The sequence below is a fragment of the Lactuca virosa genome, chromosome 5 (assembly GCF_052849685.1).
Source record: "Lactuca virosa cultivar CGN04683 chromosome 5, Lactuca_virosa_CGN04683_v6, whole genome shotgun sequence".
NCBI classification, from domain to species: domain Eukaryota; kingdom Viridiplantae; phylum Streptophyta; class Magnoliopsida; order Asterales; family Asteraceae; genus Lactuca; species Lactuca virosa.
This window is the reverse complement of record NC_136430.1, coordinates 452,319,442-452,338,875: the sequence shown is the minus strand read 5'-3', so window position 1 is coordinate 452,338,875 and position 19,434 is coordinate 452,319,442. Positions and strand designations below refer to the sequence as shown.

At 35.3% G+C, this 19,434-nt stretch overlaps 1 long non-coding RNA gene across 2 annotated transcripts; it reads right to left on the bottom strand.

Moving 5' to 3' along the window:
- Positions 1-12,148: 12,148 nt before the first annotated feature.
- On the bottom strand, positions 12,149-17,821 carry LOC145114448 (uncharacterized). Of its 2 annotated transcripts, none has more exons than XR_013711017.1 (3): positions 17,183-17,821; positions 13,783-17,003; positions 12,149-13,543 (listed from the first exon to the last, which is right to left on the bottom strand). It is a non-coding gene; the product is annotated as an uncharacterized LOC145114448 (long non-coding RNA). The 2 variants fall into 2 exon arrangements; XR_013711016.1 differs by having other exon boundaries at positions 12,149-14,045; positions 14,136-17,003.
- Between the last annotated feature and the right edge of the window lie 1,613 nt (positions 17,822-19,434).

Genomic DNA, 19,434 nt, shown 5'->3' with positions numbered 1-19,434 from the left:
AATTGGGTCCTTTGGAGTAGCTTCAACCTTCGGAGGCTCAACAACAATAACCTCATCTTCTTCTTCTCTTAAAACTCTTTTAGGGTTGCTTTCTCCAAGGGTTTTCCCACTTCTTAAGGTTATTGCACTCACATTAGGGTTCTTCTCGGTTTGAGATGGAAGTTTACCCCTTTGTTCCATCTTGTTGAGAATTGTAGCCAAGTCTCCAATTTGTGCTTGAATGTTGGAGAAAGTATTCTTGGTCTCTTGTTGAAATTGGGTTTGGCTTTGAGCAAGAGAAGTAACAAGTTCTTGAAGGCTCATTTGATGGTTACCACTTTATTGGCCTTGTTGTGGAGGTTGTTGGTAATTTTGAGGGGTATAAGAAGTTTGTGGATATGGAGGTTTTTGGGAAGGATATTGTGGATGTTGGGGTCTCATCAAAATGTTTGGTGGATTTTGCTTTGGTGGGTATGGGTTGTTTGGGTTATTACTCCAATTTGGGTTGAAGTGGTTTTGAAATCCCATGGGTCTTGGTTGACCTTGATATCCTCCCATTGCATTCACATCCTCCGGTTCACTTCCAAGTGTGGGGCATTTATCCGTATAATGCCCCGTCATGGCACAAATACCGCATACCATCAATTTTTGACCACTTCCCACTATCATTTGACTTAATACATTAGTCAAATCTAAGAGCTTTGATTCCAAGTGTTGAGTGTTGCTAACTTCACCAACCACTTGTGGAGAATTTCTCTTCATTTCATTTCGAGTCCCAAAGTTCCTTTAATTTTGAGAAATGGTTCCAAAAAGTGATCTTATCTCTTGAGGTGTCTTGTTGAAGATGTCACCACCACTTGAAGCATCAATCATCCTTCGATCTTTTTCATTCATACCCTCATAAAATTGTTGAAGAAGTAGTTGTTCGGGAATGTTGTGTTGAGGACAACTTGTACACAAGTTGTTGAATCGCTCCCAAAAATCATGAAAAGTCTCATTCTCCCCTTGACGAATCCCCAAAATGTCACTTCTTTGGCTTGAAATTCGGGAGGTGGGATAGAACTTGCTATTGAAGGCTTTGAGTAACTCTTCCCATGTGTGAATAGATCCCGGTGGTAAGTTGAATAACCACTCTCTAGCTTTATCTTCCAAGGTGAGCGGGAAGGCGGTTAACTTAAAATCATCCAATGTTACATTTTCGGGCAACATGCTAACACATATCATATGAAAAGACTTCAAATGATTTTGAGGATCTTCTCTATCCAACACATGGAACTTGGTGAGTTGATGTATGAAACTTGACTTCAATTCAATCCCTCGGTGGTTTGCGGGATAAACAATAACAAGAGGTGTGTGAGTAACATCCGTCTCCATCATTTGTCTAAGTGTCAACTCTTGAGGGGGATTGGGTGGATTGGGGTAGTTGGGATTTTGTTGCAAGTAATTGGGTGGTTGTTGGTAAGGTGGGTATCGGTATTGGTTGTGATTGTACATTGGTGGTGGATAAGGTTGGTAGTTAGGATATTGGTTGTAGGGGGTTGTTGTTGTGGGTACATTGGGTTTTGGTACATTGGAGGGTGTTGGTAATTGGGTTGAGTTGGGTAATGTACTTGTTGAACTTGAAAAGCATTGTTTTGAGGTTGGTTGTGTTGGTGGAAGTGTTGGTTTTGTGGTTGTAGTGGTTGATAATTGGGTTGGTTTTGTGGAGGGGCTTGATTCCAAGGTGGCATATCAATGAGAGGTTCTTGTTGTTGTCTTGGTTGATGGGTTGGTGTATTGGCATCTTGATTGTTTGGGTCTTGGTTGATGGGGTGGTGTATCAATGAAAAGAAATGGGTTTCTAGCTCCAAAATCGCCTCTTGCAGGTCTCCAATGGTGAAAAATCGAAGTTATGGCTGCTAGATCAGATCCCCCAAGGTAATGGCAAGCCAAATGACCAAAATGCCCAAAACTGGGCAGTTGCGCGGGTACCCGCGCAACGAAAATTCCACCCGCGCAAGTGCTGTTGGAATGCTATTGGTCCTTCATTCCTCAACTCCACCCTTCCACTACCAAGATTCCTTTGGTCCCCTCCATATCCATGTGATTTAAACCAACCAATCATCGTTTAGCTTCAAAAATGGATGCTCCAAGCCCAAAATAAAAGTCCAAGATCCATCTTCACAAGCCCACTTCATCCAAGCCTTTAGCTTTTTAAGCCCAAATCTTCTTTGGTGGATCCGCCAAGCCCAATAATGGATCGGAAAGCCCACTAAGCCCAACTCCAGTCAAACCACAACCGCAATGAGCTCCAAAACCCTGCAAAATTCCTCATGCAAAATAAAAAGTCCCCGATACGATCCATGATAAAGAAAATAAAGAATAAACAATGCAATACTAATAAAAAGAGCTAAAAAAAACTAAAATAAACTAATAAAAATAAGGAAATAAAATAAGCTATCAATGTTGGATCACAGTTATCATATATATTGAACAATACACATAAATATATCATAAAGCATTACTTTTTATTCATTATATAATAGAGGTTACACAATTCTATGAGATACATGTATGAGACTAATACAAAGTAGATAACCAAAGAACAAATGCTTCCAACGGTACTCTTGATGATATTCCCAACACGTCTGTCTCATTTAACAACTTTTTTCGTGTAGTCGTATCAGGTGCCTTGATTTCCATTGTTATCTTTAGTTGTACTTTATATATATATATATATATATATATATATATATATATATATATATATATATATATATATATATATAAGTTGTTGTAGTTTATTCCGGTAGGATATTCAGGCATAGTAACCACTAAGTACAATGCTATCTCAAAGGTTGGCCAGGGTAGCGACCAGGTGTAATGCTTTCCTAGTGAGTTGGCGGCCAGCGTAACGACTATGTACGATGTTATCTCGAAAAGTTGATCAGGATAATGACTAGGTAAAATGTTTTCCTAGTGTGTTGACCAGCGTAACGACTATGCATAATATTATCTTTAAAGGTTTGGTAGGGTATCCACCAGATATAATATTATCCTAACGTTTCTATATATAATTATATCAGTAATACTATACAATTATCTATAATTATAAAGATCAGTAGTGTTGTACTTAAAAATGTATTCCTCCCCGTAAAACATTTAAAAATCGTAAAAGTGGGGCCGTGAACTCACCCTCGAAGTGTGAACAACAAAAAGTGCAGTATCGGGACTCGAAAACTCAAGGACTGCTCGGGACAGGGAGAACTCGGAAGTTGAGAGAGAATGGAAGTTATGAGGTGTGCAAAACTGTGCTTCTGCACCTCCCTATTTATTTATAGGAAATTTTGAAGCGCGCGCCGCACACTATGCGACGTGCGTGTACACGTGGCTCCATCAGGTAGTTGCCACGTGTCCTCATCTCGTTGTGTCACGTCATCTATATCCTGACGAATCGAGACGTCCGAACGCGCTGTCACATGACGCATGGACGTGTGCATGCAGTGTAAATTGATCTTCTAAATTTTTTATCTCCCGCATACAAGTTTCGTTTTCGACGTTTCTTATACCCGCACGAAAGTCTCGACGTATACTACAACTTTCCTTTAGGTTGTTTTGGCTAATTCTAACTTTTGTTTTTAGCCTATATTTTTATACCCGCGATGACGTTACAAAAATCATAACTCTCTTCTACGGATTCCATTTTTGACGTTCTGTGTCTCAAAATTCTTATTTTAAGGAGAACTACGATTCTCCTTTTGGTGACTTTAGCTAAAAGTCAACCACTCTCTTCATAACTTTTTACGTTGCAAGTTTTTATGCGCGGTTGATTTTTATATTTTATAAAAATCATATCTCCTCCATACGAAGTCAGATTTATATAAATTTTATATTTTCGGAATCGCATTGACGGGTACTTTTCAAACATGTTATCCAATTCGTTGGGTGTTACAACTTTTCGTGCTCCTAATTCTTGGCTTTACTGCCTGATTAACAACGTATTTACGAGTATGTAGTTACAAAGTTGTTTGTTTTAATTAACATAAATCAGGGTCGGCCTTACGTATTATGAAATTAAGTTAGGGCTTAGGGCCCCATTTTGTAAAGGGCCCCACTTACCCAAATCCTTTAATGTCGATTGTCGATACCTTCTTCTCCATTCGCTGATATGTACGCTTGACGCCACGAATCAAAAGCGACGATCACACTTCTATTCTTCTTCCTTCCTTCTCCATTCTCGCACTGTGAATACTGATTATCAATTCTAGGCTTCTACAATCTCGATTGTTGAACACTGAAAGGCCATCTGAACTGATGAAAATTTTTCTTTCTTCATTCTTGGGCTTCTTTGATTAATTTCTCTGATTCTCCATTGTTCAAAAATATCTGATGATTCATTGATTCAAGGTATGTGAAGTGTTTTCGCTTGATTTTTCCATCATCTGAATATCTATTAGGGTTAATTTTTCCATTATCTGATTTTCCATTGTTCTTTGTTCATTGATTAATGATCAATTTCTTTGTTTCTCATTGATTTTTGATTTTTGAGTTAGTGTTTCCACTCATATTTTGCGTCGTTGGTTTGCTGCTCGTCCTTTTAATTAAAACACTGGAAGTTTGAGTTAGTGATTTTCGATTTCTTTGTTTCTTTGTTTATGTAACTTGAAGCTAAGGAATGTTTGTTATTGATCGTTTTTAAAACACTGGAAGTTTGAGTAAGTGATTTTCAATTTTTTTGTTTTTTTGTTTATGTAACCTGAAGCTAAAGAATGTTTGTTATTGAGTGTTTTCTATGTATGTGGCTTGTTCATCGATTTGTGCGTATTTGAGTTAAAATAATCCTACAAGTTTCAGTTCTCCTTTTGATTAAAACACTGCAAGTATGCAAGTTTAAATAGAAAAAAAAACAACCTTCACTTTTATATTTTTTTTTATTATAGAATTTGAGTATAGTATAGACCAAAGGGTCCCAAATTTTTGGTTCGCTTAAAGCTCACAAACTCATTGAGCCATCCCTGCATAAAATAAATGTTACAAACTTATCCTATTACATTTATGTATGTTTTTATTCCTTTTGGCGGGTGGTGACCCATTTTCTTCGGTTGTCACACTATCTTTCTCTCTTGTTGACGATTTTTTTTCTTTCTTTCTTTCTTTCTTTCTCTCTCTCTCTATATATATATATATATATCTCTATCTCTCTCTCTTGTTCTTCCTCAGCCACCCACTTCATCTTCTTCGAACTTGGTTTAAATATTCTTCTGGGTTTTCGATTTACATAATCTCATCTTCTGCATTTTTAAAGAAAGGTAATTAGTGTGATAGAATAATGCTTGGAGGTGTTTTGTGGATAAGCTTTGGTGTATTCACACATTGGCTTTGTTGCCTACATGCGTTGCACCAGGTGTTTCCTACAAGTGTTACTCCCACCCCACTCTCTTCAATCTTCTTTAGGTGGTAGTAAAAGAATCCATATTTAAATTGATTTTTATTTCTTTTGAAATCGATCAGGCCATGAAAAAGAACATGATTGCAAGATCAACATTGGCTATATAAGTTTTCTAGTGTAATCATATCCTCTTCCATATTGGCTATATAAGTTTGAGTATGAATACGAAAAAATTCAGAAAAAATTAAGCAACTTCTTATCAATTTCAAAGTTGCAGAGAACTCACATTGATGTATAAAAATTCAAATTTAGCTTTGAAGGACAACGGTCGAGTTTATTGCTTCAGAAATTTGGAAAACACACACCCACACAGTGAAAAAGACGAAAATGGTGTAAAACCAGTTGAAATCAATATCACGTTTGAAGAAGACGGAAAGGGTGTGTAAGCCCAGTTGAAAGAAAGATGTTTGTAGATTTTGTATTAGTTTAAAACCAAGTTCATTGTAGAGCCCTTCACTTGAAAAGTGGTGGAAATGGGTATGAAGATGATGAATTTGGTGGTGTGAAAATGACGATGATCGTAAGTATTTATGTCCCCCCCCCCCCCCCCCCCTCCACACACACACACACACAGAAGAAGAAGAAGAAGAAGAAGAAGAAGAAGAAGAAGAAGAAGAAGAGAGAGAGAGAGAGAGAGAGAGAGAGAGAGAGAGAATTTTATTTTTAATTAATAAAGTATTAAAATAAATATAAAAGAAATACAAAAATGAATATAGAATGGCAAAATAGTTCTTTAAAGTTCGCCAAAGACTGACAACACGGAAAATATCAAAATTAGAGACCAAAACCACGGAAAATATCAAAATTTAGACTAGTGATGCAAGTTAAAATTTTTTGGACCTCATCTATAGTTTTTTGCAAACCACGCGGACCAATTTTGCAGTTTAGTCTAACCAAAGAGTTTAAAACATGTCTTTTAAAGTTGGTGACCTTGTATTAAGAAAAAAGAAGCAAGCCGTCAAGTGAAGGAATGAAATTTAAGTCTAAATTGGGAAAGACACTGTAAGGTAGTGTAAGCAAATAGAGATGGATCTTATATTCTCGATACAGTGTATAATGGGGAAAATATAAGGCATTTTAATTTTTAGGCAGAATTTTGTATATGTCATTGCTAAACATCTAAATATTGTATTTGCCCAACCTAAATTTTTAATATCGATTTGCCCTTCTTAATGTTTTTTAATATTATATATACCCAAATCTATTTTTTTATACTTTTTAGTGATTTATAATTCTTTTTTATAATCGTAAATCATTATAATTAAAAACACATTTTAAATGGACAATATTGTCCTTGTTACGTACTACCTCATGTCACAATTGCCCAATGCATCACAAATCACGATAACAGCCTTCATATCAACATCAGCGGTTCTTCCTGTTGTCACACACACGCATCAACGATTGCACCAGATTAGAAATTCCCCCTGTTGTCTCACACACATATAACACATCACAAAAATCTCATATGGCTGCTATGATGATCGATTGACAGATGATCATTATGTTTAACCCTTCTGATATCAGTTATTTGGTAATTTTATAGTTTTCTTTGTCAATTGAACATTCAGTTTGGGATTACAACTGATGAATAGGTTACATACACATCTGGAATCTCGAATTGTTGAAGTCCCTGTATCAATTTCGAAATTCCTTTTCCATATATGCTCTTCTTTTAGGCCAGAACTCAAAACCACATGCTTAATTTTGGTTTTGGATTTTCTAATTTTACATTTATACAACAGACAACAGGTAGTGTGGTGGTGATTTCAAGTTATCACGAGATACTATATCTCGAGACGCACCTTCCCTTTTGAAACCTGTGAAACCATGGTTGACAATATCGCCATTTCCACTTCATCATCAAGTTACAGTATTTTATTCAACTTGATCTTCATTCGAGTCTTTTTGTTGTTCAAGAGATGGGTTTTTGGTAATTTTGCAGGAGGAGAAGATGCGGAAGTCAATAAAGATGGAAAGAAGAAATTCATCACTAAAGAACAAGAACCATAACAGTAAGCAATTCGATTCTTAACCATTATAGCAAAATTGCATTTACTTATGGTGTCTTATCAATGTGTAGGCATTGGCAAACAGTAGGGGAAAAGGAAGGGGAGAATCTGATGATGAACAACAACGAGATTGGAGAGATGGAAATAGGAATAGGGCTGAATCGATACCTGATGCGTGCGTGATGCGTTTGCGTGCGACAATAGAAGCGAATAGGAGGTTGCAATCGAAAGGAATTATTAACAGGGAAGCTACAACAACATGACAGGGATACGGAAGCTACGATCGTAAATCTCCTGTGAACGTGTTTGTTGTATTGAAATTTAGAAGTGAGGGCAATGTTGTCTATTCAAAATTGGTTTTTAATTATAATGATTTAAGATTATAAAAAAGAATTATAAATTAATAAAATTTATCAAAAAAAATAGATTTGGGTATACATGATATTAAAAAACATTAACAATGTCAAATACGATATTTTGAGTTTAGTCCGGGCAAATACAATATTTAAATGTTTAGCAAGGACATATACGAAATCTAATTTTTATAAAGTCACAATTCGAAAATGTAGCAAGCTGATTTGTGACAATCATTTTAAGAAAAAACATGTTTTAAGAACACAATAAAAAAATCAGCAAATATCTAAGTGTTACTCCGCCCGGTTCAGATACATACTTCTTAAATCTTAATTGATTTAAAAATATTGAAGTGTTACTTCGGCCGGTTCAGATATACTTCTTAAATCTTAATTGATTTTAAAACATTTAAGTGTTAATTCGGCCAATCTGCATATACAATTATTAAATCTTCATTGGTTTTAAAAACGTAAAGTGTTACCTCGGGCAATCCAGATACATAATTATTAAATCTTACTTGATTTAAAAATGTTTAAGTATTACTCTGGCCGATTTGAATACACGCTTCTTAAATCTTGAATGATTTAAAACGTTTAAATGTTACTAATAATGGGGTGAGTATGGTGCGGTATGATGCGGTTTTAGCCTAAAACCGCAACTCGTACTGCTAGGTGCGGTTTTTCTTTATGTAAAACTGCTAGGTGCGATTTTATTGCGGTACGGTTTTATTTGCAGTTGCGGTTTGTAATGGTGCGGTTTCGGTTTTAAACCGCAAATTACTATAATGACCCAAAACTAGGAAAATTCAAATGTCTAAAATAAGTAAATAACCATATTCATTTAGCATCTAAAATAAGTAAATAACTATAATGGTACATTCTTATTTTCCGCTTTTCCCTTGTAATGATTAAACAACTCATCAAGAGTCTTAGTCACCTTTCCCACTATCTCTTTACTTTTCTCCGAACCCGTACCATGGATCAAATCAGTACAATAACTGATGTATGCAAGCTTGTTGCGTGGATCCAAAACAACCGCAACATACAAGAGATAATTCACATTATCTATGTTGTCCCAATATTGATCATACTTTGTTTTCATCGATAGGGCCATGTTTTTCTTTTGTTCATCTTGACTCAAGGTCGTCCGAGTGATGGTGGCCTCCATTTTCACAAATTCAGAAAAAAAATATATTTGATGTTACATACTTTGAAGCGGATATCTTAGTTGTGACATCAGAAAATATTTTCAAGTAGTCGATCATATTTCTAATTGAACAATCAAATATTAAAGTGTAAGTATTCAAATGATAAATATAAAACGCTAACTAAATAAATCATATATAATAACATACCTAGCCGCTTGCCAATCAGCACCACTCGGAGCACCAACTACTCTAGGCTTTCTTTTCCTTTTTCTTATGCTCCCTTCCACATCTTCTGCTGCCTCGGTACGAAAATAAGCCCCATAAGAAGGATCTATTATGTAAAGCCTGTTAAGAAAATAACACATGAACACGATGTTAGTTAACTAATAACTAATAAGAGAAACCCTTAAAAAAACAGAAAACAACAATAGCAAACAACAATTGTAAATAAATAAACACACACATATATATATATATATATATATATATATATATATATATATATATATACACTTTAATTTTATGAAATTATCAAATATATAATTATATATATAATTTAATTATATAATAAATTTTGCGGTGCGGTTTCGGTAAATTTGCACGGTTTTTCAAGCTAAAACCGTACCGCACCATGCTTTGCAGTTGCGGTTTCGGTATTTTGCGGTTTTTTGCGGTAGCGGTAAATGCAGTTTTTGGCGCGGTTTCGGTTTTTGGTTCGGTTCTTGCTTACCCCTTACTATGGTCGATCATTAATTAAATTTTGTGTATATATATATATATATATATATATATATATATATATATATATATATATTGAAACTAGAAACTTTAACAACATTATTGATGTTTCATTAAATTAAGCATATGTATAGGAATGGGTTCGGGGCGGGACATGGTTTCCCAAACCCGCCTGATATCTTTCGGGTATCTTATCGGGGCGCTCCATTGGGTTTTGGGTTTTCCTGTCGTGTTTCGGGTATCTTATTGGGTTTATAACAATTCATAACGAAATCTTTATTCCGTTTTAGGGTACTCCGATGTCTTATAAAAAATACATGTTCTAGCATCTCTTTTAAATTAAAAATATGATGCATTACTTTAATAAAATAAACTAGACATTATATTAAAAATTATTTGATTTAAGTTTAGTGTATTACGTCAAAACATAAAAAAAAATGATCATTCACATCAAATTGTTAATAACTAAAAAAATTGTTCACAATAAATATTTTATCTTTGAACGCATGCAATTAACATCAAAACGTTTCGAAAATATTATATATATATATATATATATATATATATATATATATATATATATATAATCGGGGCGGGGCGGGTCGGGGCGAGGATAACCCACTCCTTGCCCCGAACCCGATAAAAAACCTGATAACGACCCGTTACCCGACCCGAAATGATCGGGTTTCGGGTTTCCCCGTCGGGTTCGGGCTTTTTTGCCATCCCTACATATGTCAAACATATAAAATATACCAAGGTCATACTATGGTTGCTATTTGTTTTAGTTTCTTCATAAAATATAGGTTACAATATATGTAACATTTTTTTTGAAACGATAAACTATCCCACTCCTAATCTAATCATAAACACCACCTATGTCTCCTATGGTGGATGTTATAATATGTATTTTCCGATAACTGGCTTCATATATAAATACACAATACATGAGTAACGAGCTGAATAAAATAGAAGGGCTATGCTATACAAAACTAATGGGCTATAATTAATAAATACAAGTATACATAAATGTATTCTAACATCCCCCCGCAGTCGGAACGAAACTCTCAAAAGGACGTTCATCTGGATCTGAAATCAAGAAATAGAGATGACGAAAGTCCTTTGGTGAAGATATCATCATACTGCGAAGATGAGGGAACACGGAGGACTTGAATCTGTCCCATAGCAACTTTGTTACAGACAAAATGAATATCAATCTCTATATGTTTCGTTCGTTGATGGTGAAATGGATTTGTAGACAAGTACACGCACTTACGTTGTCACAATAAACGAGGGTGGCAGTAAGATGTGGATAAAACAACTCATGTAACAGGTTGCGAAGCCAACATGTTTCGGCAACAAAATTCGCAACTCCTTGGTATTCAGCCTCAGCAATAGAACGAGAGATCGTTCCTCGTCGTTTGGAAGACCAAGAGAGAAAATTCTTGCCAAGAAAAACACAATAACCAGAGGTGGAACGTCGGGCAGTATGACACCTGGCCCAATCAGCATCAAAGTATGCAATCAAACCACATGAATGGAAGGCATAAAGCTGTAAACCATGATCCAGAGTGCCTCGGACATATCTAAGAACACGTTTGAGGACAGAGAAGTGCAACTCATAAGGATCATGCATATATAGAAAAACCTGATGAACACCATATGAAACTCTATATGTTTCATTCGTTGATGGTGAAATGGATTTGTAGACAAGTACACGACACTTACGTTGTCACAATAGACGAGGGTGGCGGTAAGATGCGGATAAAACAACTCCCGTAACAGGTTGCGAAGCCAACATGTTTCGGCAACAACGTTCGCAACTCCTCGATATTCAACCTCAGCATTAGAATAAGAGATCATGCCGTGTCGTTTGGAAGACCAGGAGAGAAACTTCTTGCCAATAAAAACACAATAATCAGAGGCGGAACCTCGGGTAGTCTGATACTTGGCCCAGTCAGCATCAGAGTCTGCAATCAAACCAAATGAAGTGGAGGTATAAAGTTGTAAACCATGATACAAAGTGCCCTAAACATATCTAAGAACACGTTTAAAGGCAAAGAAGTTCAACTCACGAGGATCATACATATATACACAAACCTTCTGAACAACATATGAAATATCCGCGGGGGGGGGGGGTGAAAGTCAAGTACTGAAGAGCACCTGCAAGACTGCGATAGAGAGTCGATTAAACAACTGGGAGACCAATATCATCAAGTTTTGTAGAAGTGTCAGTAGGTATGCAGGCTGGTTTGCAGTTAGACATCTTGGCGCGATCAAGAATCTTCATGGCATAGTTTTGTTGAGATAAAAACATGCCATGCCGGTCGTGAGTAACTGAAATGCCTAGGAAGTAGTTCAAGGAACTCAAATCTTTCATGGAAAATTCAGATCTAAGTGTCTGAATAACCTGCTGAAGAAGTATTGTAGAAGAAGCAGTCAAAACAATATCATCCACATATAAAAGAAGATGTGTGATATGCTCACCCTGTCTGTAAATGAAAAGAGATGAATCTGATTTACTGTTGAGGAAACCAACACGTGAAATAAACTGGGGAAATTTATGGTACCATGCACGTGGTGCCTGTTTAAGTCCATATAGAGACTTCTTAAAAAGACACACATGATCAGGAGCCGACGAACTGTGGAACCCGGGTGGCTGATGCATATAAACAATTTCCTGAAGATGACCATGAAGAAATGCATTCTTCACATTCAACTGATGAACATGTCAATCATGAGAGATCCAAACTGAGGACTGTCTGTATAGTATCCGGTATGACCACTAGGCTAAAAGTCTCATCGCAATCAATGTCAGGTCACTGACTGCACCCGTTAGCAACCAAACATGACTTGTAATGCGCAAGAGATCCATCTGCATTACGTTTCTTTTTAAACAGCCAAATACAATTAACAACGTTAGCATTAGAAGGCCCATGTACAAGTTCCCAAGTTCCATTTGAAGTAAGTGCGCTAAATTCGTCTTTCATGTTATTTATCCAGTTAGGATCTTGAAAAGCTTCTGAGTAGTTGCGAGAAATAGGGGAATCAAATACAATGTCCGTGTGGAGATTGAGACGGTTCATGGGTTTACAAGGAACACCAAGTTTCGTGCGAGTGAGCATTTGATGGGTGTCAGTGTTAGAGGGAACCAAACGATTTTAGAGAGTGGTGGATGGTAAAATGTTAAGGAGGTGGGCATCCATGTGAAGAGCCTCCACCCAATATATGGGTGGAATATAAGCTTGAAATAGGAGGGTACGCACCATATTGTTAAGGGTGCGAAGCAGACACTCAGACTTTCCGTTTTATTGAGAAGTGTAAGGACATGAGTAACACATGTGAATATCGTGTGTATCACAAAGTTGGTGAAAACTGGTGTTATCATATTCTTTGCCATTGTCACAGTGAAAGGTTTGGATTTCGGTTTGAAATTGATTTTTAACATATGCACGAAAATAAAGGAATTTAGAGAAAACATCATATTTATTCCGAATTAGATACACCCAAACAAAATAAGTCAATGGATCTAGAAAAATAACATAGTCTTTCAAACCACTATGACTCAATAATGGTGACGTCCAAACATCATAACGAACAACTTGAAAGGGAAAGAAAGCATCGGTTTTAGACAAAGGGAAAGATAACCTAACATGTTTTCCAAGTTGACAAGCTTGAGCGGGTGTGCCCGGGTGTCCTTTTTATTACAAGAAATAGATTTGCTAGAAAGTAAATGCTTTAAAACGGGTGTGCCCGGGTGTCCAAGACGTTGATGCCATAATGATGGACTGATGGAGATAAAGGTTTGAGCGGTTGACTCGGTGAATGGATAGAGATCACCCGTGCTATCACATCACATTGGATGAGGATTTGTTTGGTCAGGAAATCCTTCACAGGAAAACCAAATTCGTCAATAGAACCCTTATTATCACAAGTAAGTTTATGCATACAAATAAGATTTTTAATATTTTGAGGAGTAATGAGGACGTTTTTAAGATGTAAAGGACGAAAATGCTTGAGACCAAGTATGGAGTGACCCATTCTTGTAACGGGAATTTGAGATCCATCACCAACCAAAACGGATAAATTATAATTTTTGCACTTATCTCTAACAGACTTGAGAATACCTATGTCGTTGTGAAGGTCTGAGGTGGCCCCGGTGTACATGTACCGATCCTTATTGCCCGGATCTTGACGACTCATTGTACTAAACACTTGAGGTAATGTAGTGGGCTGATCTGTTTGGAAATTGAACCATTATTGTTGTCCATTGGGCTGTGGAGAAAAGGCCATCATTGCTTGTTGTTGGGCTGGCGAGACATTGGGCTGATCGGTCTATTCATTTATCATTTATTTTCAACGGACCTAACTGTAGCACCTGAGTGATTAACTGCTTGACACGCATCGAACAAAGAAAAATTAAGTAGAAAAGGGTACATTTTCTAAGAAATTGGTATAAGAAGTTGGCATAGGACAATACTTTTGAGATGAAGCCCAATTAGAAAATTATTTGATCCAAATTGTTGCGTAAAGACCTTGTTCACCATAAGCTATCTTTTTTCAAAATAATTGGGCCAAGCCCAGATACGTTTTCTCAATGTCGCCTCTCTCTTCCGTACTGTGCAACAGGAGAAGCGTAAAAACCTGCTAAATCACCATTACTCCCGGCAGCGTTTTCACCATTAAAACCGGCGGTGTTCTCGTTATTAAACCTAGCGACATTTATGAGAAATTACCAGTCAAACCTCTTCGGAAATTACTTCTTCTTTTTCCTTTGAAAATATTTCTTCCACCTCTTCTACCTCCTTTATTTTCAAGAAAACGACAAAAAGAGAAGCAAACACTTGCATCATGTCTCGACTTGTGGCATATTTGACATATAACAAATGATTTTTCCATGTGAGGAAGTTGATTTGCAAAGGACAAGTGCATAACAACAAATGGGACTGGGTCAACAAGTCTTTTAGCTTGTCTTGATAATTTGTTCATGAAGGAGTAATTTACTAATTTTGACCTCGAAGTGGCAAAAATAGGAGGTGAATCCAAATTAATTCTCAATTATCATGGCAAAATTATCAAACCACACATTTAGACAATGAAGGACTAAATCAGAATCAACAATGAAGTCAGCTATTACCTTTAATGGCTCATGTAATCTCTCGATTTTGTCACAATATACAAGATTATAGACAACTCTCACTAAATGACGTTTTGTCATTCATTATGTGATTGCGACTTTTTAGCAAAAGCTTGTTGCAAGTAAAAAGATTTCTAACAACTCCTAAAGTTTCGAAGTATAGCCATTGGAAAAATCCAAGAATGGAGTCTAGCATTCATGCATGCTTAAACATTACACTCAAGCTTCTTCCACAGTTTAAACTATGGTGTAGATGATAATGGAGAAGACATCGAGGAATTAACGTGAGCTTTCAGATCCATTGTTTGTAAGATAGTCCTGAGTTGGTGCCTCCGCACCATGTAATTCTCTCATAGAGTTGTGTTGAAACAAAATTAGTGATATTCGTCAATGGAAGTTGACTGGTTAAACTTTGATCTGAAGGATATAAACTCTGATTTTGAAGTAGATATGCGTATCTTGAAAAAAATGAAGAACATATATCTTAAATAGTGCAAGTGATGTCTAGCTCGGGTTTTATACCCACATGGGGTGTGAGGTTGGGAGTTCGATTCCTTTAAACTACCTCTTGTGGTGTCACTTATTGAGAATTTTTCCCTGGAAATCTCAATGGTCGCTGGGTTTGCCCTGTAAAGGAGCTCGAACCCGGGGCGTTCGTTGAAATATTGCGAGTAGGGTTCTACTTAATTCATTTGCCGTTTCCAAAAAAAAAAATATCTTAAATGGTGAAGAGCCTTTGTGTTAAATTCATGGCTGGAAAGCTCTCTCTAGACTTCCATTCGTCAGGGTTAAATGCAATCAACAAAAACATACTTTTATGGATTTATTTACTATAGCATCGTAATTTCATTTCTCCCTCTTACAACATTCTACTTTGAAAAATCTATCCAATTATAGCAAACTCATCCAAATACAAAGAAATGTTCGCTGCTAAAATTTGGTATATGTTTCAAAATATATCGTACTAATAAGAAAAAAAATTGTAAATACGATGCTATAATTGTGTACATTTTTTTAAATACAATATGTTTATATAAAAAAACTTGAAAGTGAAATGTTGTAATAGAAAGAAATGTATGTATGATGGTATAATACACAATTAAATGATAGTTCATTGTTATTTCTTGCATATAACCATTTTTTGTTAATGTAGATTGGTAATGCTTACCATGATCAGACACTTAAATGAATTACTTTAAATTATTGTTTTATTATAGCATCATACTTTCATTTCTTTCTACAAAATTGCACTTTCAATCTTTTTTTCTTATTGAGGCATTTTACTTTGAGAAATCTACCCAATTTTAGCATTGTACTTTTAATTTCTTTCTTATAATAGTTTGAGTTCAGATGATAACGCTAGAATTTGGTAAGTTTCTCAAAGTGGAAAGACGTAATAGGAAGACATGAGAGTAGACGCTATAACTATCAAATAATAGAAAGTACATTGCTGTTTCTTGCATTTAACTTTAAGAAAAAAAAGTTCAAAGTATAATGTTGCAATAAAAATAAATAAAAGTGGGAAGTTGTAAGCATGTAATACATAAATAAGTGAAAGTACGTTAGTATTTCATGCTATTAGCCCTATTTTTTAATTTTTTTTAAATCATGATTAATTTTATTTTTCTTTATTACTCAATTTTTAAAACCATAAGTAAGTCTTCTAACCAATAACATTATTAAAAAACAACCCATAAATGTCATATAATATGTATAAATTGCAGATAGAAAAGCACTTGACACATTAATTGATGTCTTCATATGCATGCTGAAATGGCTTAATTTATTGACAATCAACACAAAAGAAGTCGAGATTGATGAATTGTCGTCAATAAGTTATGAAATCCTTTATCGTGTTTGGTACGATTAAAAAAGGGAAAATTACGTTGTAGCCCTACGATTAAAAATGGTAAGATTAAATACACACATCAGACACGGTTCCTCAAAACTTCCATAAAAAGAAAATGAACTTTCATGCATAAGAATAATATTTATGTAGAAAGCTATCGATAATGATGCCACACATTTGACAAAAACAATAAAATTAAGAGCGAGAGAGGAAGGTCATAGATTCAAAAAGAAAAAAGTCAAAATTAAGAAGAAACACCCTTTATGGTGCAGTTGCCGAAAATGAGAGCAATAGATAGGAATAGACATCTATTAAGTGGTGGCTTTGGTAGAGGAATTCATGCAAACACCATACTGAAAAATCTATGAAGATCCAAATAAAAACAAAAAAACTCAGTTCATATTCTTGTTAGAAAACTCACAAAGCGGAAAAACCAAAATAGAGAACACATAATTTAGAATCTTCAATTCAATTATGAAATTTGAAGAGAAACATTGAGAGTAAGAAAGGAAAAAAAAACAATCTCAGAAAGAGCAAATACCTGCAAATCGGTTGAGTCCGAGGTTTAGGGTTTTCATCCAGAATACCCAAATCTCTTTTATTTTATAACCAACAATAAAGATAATCGATTGATTAATTGAAGCGGAACATAAATTGTGTTGGTTGCTGTCGTCGGAAGCCACGACATCGAAGGGTGTGTATTTGTGTGTTTGTGTGGTGCTGGGAGGACCAAAAGAGAGTGGATGAAGAAAAGAAATAAACTAAATATGAGTTTGGAGAGAAGGGAAGCAATCACATGAAGATGAAAGAATGTGGAGGATTCGTAAGGAAGAAACACGAGATATCAATTAATCGAACACATTTTTTATTTGAATACGCCTAAGGTGAGGAATACCAATTCAGTATTGACCGATTCAAAGGGTTGATCCATTTGATTGATGTTGCTTAGCGACATGCGTAATGAATGATGTCGGAGGGATTGACTGGTGGTAGCGGTGGAGTGTAGTGTTAATGGAGAACGGTGGAGCAAGGATGGTGAGACGCAACATATAAGGGAAGGAGGAGAGGATGCTGCAAGGCATTCCCCAATTCAACTGATTCAAGAAGTCTGAGATGCTATATAACTTTGATTGATCTAACAGTTTCAATTGATTTTGACGGACGGCTAAAATAGAGGAAATGTTGGTTTAACGTTTGTTGACTGATTCACCATGTTGACCGAATTAAATTTCACAACAAAAAATTATTGTACATGATGTAGTAATGGCTTGTACCTCTTAATTTTCAGCATTTGACCATATATATATATATATATATATATATATATATATATATATATATATATATATATATATATATGCGTCTAAACACACAATCATGCGTATAACAACATCCTATGTGTTCACGCAAGCTAAGGATATAAGTTTCATACTAATTACAACTACTTTATCAAAATATAAAATATAAAGAAGAATAATAACAAACCTTTTTTGTAGCCATTGATCTCTATGCTTGAGATCTTGTCCTCCTTAAGGTTTTTTGGATGAGAGGACCCAAACCAGAATCCATCTAATGACATCACACAAAATGACACCAAAGAGTGGAATAAAAGAACTAGGGGAATGGTCGATTTCACAAACCCTAAGAGGGATAGAAATCATCCTATAGAGGGAGGACGAACGGTGGCGAAAAAGTCAAACCAATGTACAAGGAAGAATGAGATCCCTAAGACAATATTTATTGCATTGGATTCCTTCATAGATTTTGTCCTCCATCCCATGTAGGATGAGAGCAAATTTCAAAATCATCTCTTATCCAAGAGAGATTTCGTCCAACCTTAATCTCATAAGGGTTCTGGAATATTCCTAATCAACCAACTGTTGATTAATGAATATTCAACCCTTTAATTAATTCAACTATTTAATTAATTCCCAAAATATTTTCCAATTAGTTTCTAATTAATTATTAAACCATAATAATTAATAAACTAATTTATCATTTAATTATTCTACTCAATTTGGGTCTTGAGAGCAACCAAAAAGGACTATGTTATTATTAAAAGTTTTACCTATATATATATATATATATATATATATATATATATATATATATATATATATATATATAGTGCCCACAAATTTGGGTTAGACGTTTAAAGCATAATTATAATTATTATACAAATAAAATCCTTGAATAAAAAGTTTTTTTATAAATTTATCGTTGAATGGTAAAATAGCATTGTTAGATACAAGATTATTTTGGACAAATAATATAAACGAAAGTCGTAGTAATCGTAATTATGAAGTCGTGAATATAAAAAACACTAAAATCTGACTTCGTATGAAGAAGTTATGATTTTTCGAAGTTTCGCGTTCAACACATGTGTGTCATAAAAAGTGAAATAGTGATTGGTTGCTCGTTAGACAAAACAATCTAAACGAAAGTTAATTTCCTCGTAAATACAAATCCTTCGACAAAAAGAACGTCGAAAACAGACTTCGTATGAAAAAGTTATGAATTTCGCAAAGTATTTTATAGTGTGTTGTTTTTAGACTATAAAATAACAATAGAATGTGAATTGGCCGACAAAGTCTAAATGAAAGTTGTAGTGCTCATCGTTACAAAATCGAGGATATAAAGTACGTCAAAAACAGAGCTCGCATGCGAAAGCTGTGATTTTTTGAAGATTTCAAAATTTTAGCCGTATATAATGATGTGTCACTAGCCGACGAGTGACACGTGGCACCACGACAAGTTGACACGTGTCAGCACCAAGTGAGACCCTTCCTCCCT